We start from the raw sequence: 3,944 nt of genomic DNA on the forward strand, positions 1-3,944 counted from the left end.
GTGTTAATACTGTCGATTCAGTGTCAACCCTTTGCATTACATACTTATAGACAAATCTGCTCATTTTCGCTGAAGTAAGTTAGGTGTTATATTCACCTTCCCGTTACAATGTATAAAAACTCTCATGCAAGGTGCGAAATTGACCTTCATTTTATCTGCCATCTTAAATGGCTACTGAGATGAGTCCATGATGTATAGTGTTGTAACATACATTTCTCTACATCTGACATTTTGTATACCTGTTTCGTGGAATGTCTGTAAAGAACAGGGATCACAGTTCTTTTAAACTTCAGTTTTCTTATGCTCGTTGTATTATGTCTTTGACTGCCTCCATGGGTCAACGAGATTTCGTGCCATAGTCATTTAGATGTAGCTTATATATTTTTCTCTTCTTCGTGCTTTACGTATTATGTACCCTACCTTACTTGTTATCTTGTAAGTTACTTGGTTAATGTCATCTAGGGGATTTGACATATATTAACGACAGTCGTCTTAGCTGCACACCAGTAGTTTTTAACAACTATTCACTGTTGCAACTTTGAGATCGGCTCCTGCGAAACGTGTACGCTGCTTCGATGGTAGACAACGTCGTTGGTCAAGCAGTATTTTCACTGGCACCATGACCTAAGTGCTATACACAGTTACTTGCATGTAGTTGTACAGCCGGCCGTTGTGGCCGAGCGGTTCTAGACGCTTCAGTCTGGAACCATGCGACCGCTACGGTCGCAGGTTCGAATCCTGCCTCGGGCATGGATGTGTATGATGTCCTTAGGTTAGTTAGGTATAAGTAGTTCTAAGTTCTAGGGGACTGATGACCTCAGATGTTAAGTCCCATACTGCTCAGCGCCATTTGAGCCATTTGTTGTTGTACATGTCGGCCTGCATGCCAGTACATATTTGATATCCAGCCGCTATCGATGCTCTCTGATTTATTATTATTTATTCAGGATGGTCGATTTTTGGAGCAAGAAAGCCAATTCCCTTACTTCCATAACAAAAACTCTCTCACAAATTCAAATTCCAACACGATAATCTGTCACGCCTACGAAAAACAAAAGAGACCAATTCGGCCATGTGCACTAACCTAAGTCCACCTCAGCCTACGAAGTTTGAATTTTTCGTTGTCACTTATTGTTTCGCTCCTAAGCTATGAAAATCGCGTAATATAATGATAAAGTGCACTTTCACTAACGTAAGTCACCTCCTTTGAAATCGTGGGAAATGGAATGAAGTCTTTATTTCAAACAGTACCGCCATCACTTGTTCTCCAGCGAAGTTAGTACACATTCTAGAGGTCGCAGTCCAGCCGCCACGAGGTCCCCAGTCCAACTGAATTAGTTCACATGGTCGCCGCCGACCCGCACCGGACCGCGCGCCACCGGCAAGCGAGCGGTCGCCTCGCGTGACGACCGGCCGGATGCATCAGTGCGCGCTGCCGGTCCAGCGGCCGCTCACGTCACAGCCTACCGCCGCCGACTCGCTTCGCAGGTCCGCGTTGGTCCAGCGATGTAAACATGTTTTCGTGGACAGTGGAATCCGCCCCCCACCGATCAGTTGGCGCTAAAGCAGGTTGGAACCTGCCGATGCAGACTTTATAACGGTCGGTCGGTTGATCCAGCACCTGGTTGACAAAGAATGCCGTGCCGCACGTTTGGAGCCAAAGTTTGCTCGAGAGTGGAATCAGCTATGACGTCACAACAAGTGGTCCAGCACATGTGCTCGCCACGTCGTCCCTCGCTAAGTTAATTGATCACCCAACTCTCATTATTCAATCCACTTTCTGCACTTACCTAATCCAAAATCGTCGAGAAAACACACGCCCGTACACGTGAGCCTTTGCGATCGCCGAGCATAGTACCTCCGCAAATGCATGTAACAAAGTTCGCATGACCACTTAATTAATTTGATCAATTAATTAACCTCTCTGATGCGGAAAACTGCCACGTCCACCTAGACTTGGAATCAATTTTCGCCAGCGCCACGTCCACCTGGACTTGGAATGAAATAGTTAAAGTCTCTACCGACCACCACGGCTCCTTACCGACACATGTTCGTCGGCTAACATGTACTAATGTGTACTGCCGTTTACTAACGTGTACTAACCTACATTAACCTATATCACATTTTGTCTATACAAATAAGCCGTTTGAATTCTGATGGTCAGTTCGTGTTTCGCTATCATCACAAGAAAATTGTGGCAAACGAAGCCACTAACCTAAGTCACCTGTGATGATTCCAAATCGTCTGCTTTGCGTGTCTCATACACCACGAGCGTGAGACGGCCCACGTCACAGGCTGGACCTTTATACTCGCGTCGGACATACTCCTCTGTAAATATTTTAGCTAAACTATGACCCGACTACTGTGGTTCAATTCACACGGTCTAGGACATAGCCACAGCACACCCCCAGTACCTAAGCCGAGTACATTGCTCGCCCCACCTGTAGTTAACCGCTGAGAGACGGAGATATGTTGCAATCACATCCCTCTCGCTCTCGTAGCTACTTGCCTCAGCAATTTGATCTAACAAAACCTCCAAGTAGAAAAATTAAGAACCAACTCGAACTCTCTCATATTCTATATCGTTCCACAAATACTTAACGTGCATATTATTTAGGCATCGAGTGTATCTATCACTCTCATACAAAAAACACTCGCCTTGATGTACCTGATGTCATGTTGCACAGTCGGCAGACACGCAAACAGCTTCTAATTTCAGTGCACAATATCAAACTGCTCCTAAAAAATGCAGTACACATAACTGTAAACACCATCAGTACTTGTAATCTGTCCAAATACAATACTGACTACATGCCCCAATTCTCTCCATTCCTAAGAAAGCGCTGTGAAACTGCTCTTTCTTTCTACACACGTGACACTCAGTGGTAATCAGCCCTTCTACATCAACGGACAGACGTCCCTCTCAGAACTGTTCCACAAATTCGGCGATCGCTTCCCCTCAACACAAATGCGTTACTGTTCTTCTTCTTCCTTGCCTGCTCGCTTTTTTCCTACAAAACATCTCCAGACTCATAGACTACAAGAACACACCAAATTTTTTCTAAATACAGCATCCTCTAAACCACTGAGTAACTACAAACAAACAGACCAAAAAATGATATTCGCACTCTCTAATACCGAAGTCGTTGATGTCATTATACCTGCAGTAAAATCTTACGATCGCGGTATCAATGGATTGGCATTCCACAACGAGCTAAGTATCGGAAATACACTCTCTTGACCGCTGTTACTCTTGAAAAATCTCTACCGTCCTTTGGACTTCCTCTCTACTCATCACATAACATAAACAATATTAACTTTACAATGCAATATATACAGAAGCTACACAATTTAAACCATACTTACTTTCCAATACAGTACAATACATATTTGACACAAAACAGTGGACTTACCCAGTATATCTCTACAGCATGCGATGAAAATATCCTATTCCTACAGCGTCTATATAGCGCAATTCTCTCCAATCCTAGGAAAGCACCGTAAACCTGCTCTTTCTCTCTACAGACCCGACACTCACATCTAATCTTCCCTCTTACATCAGCGGACCTAAGTCACCCTCAAAAGTCTTTTTAGAAATTCGGTATCGTTCCTCCTCAGCACAAACGCCTTACTGTCTCTCCTTCCTTGTCTCTTCGCTATTCTACAAACATCCTCAGACTCATAGACTGCAAGAACATATGTACTTTCTCGATAATATTACGCCATTTTGGCTGTACTTCTCAATATCATGCACTAGGCTACACCCTACCGATCACTAGTTCATCATAATTCCCAAGATATAGACTTCAAATTAATTCTCTACAAAAGCCGAACTTTATCTATGTGCAGCATGCTGTAAACCACTGACTAACTAGAAACAAACATGTGTAAAATGATATTTCCACTCTCGAATACCAGTCTCAGTCATGTAACATATTCGAGAT

The sequence above is a fragment of the Schistocerca americana genome, chromosome 5 (genome assembly GCF_021461395.2).
Source record: "Schistocerca americana isolate TAMUIC-IGC-003095 chromosome 5, iqSchAmer2.1, whole genome shotgun sequence".
Taxonomy (NCBI): Eukaryota; Metazoa; Arthropoda; class Insecta; order Orthoptera; family Acrididae; genus Schistocerca; species Schistocerca americana.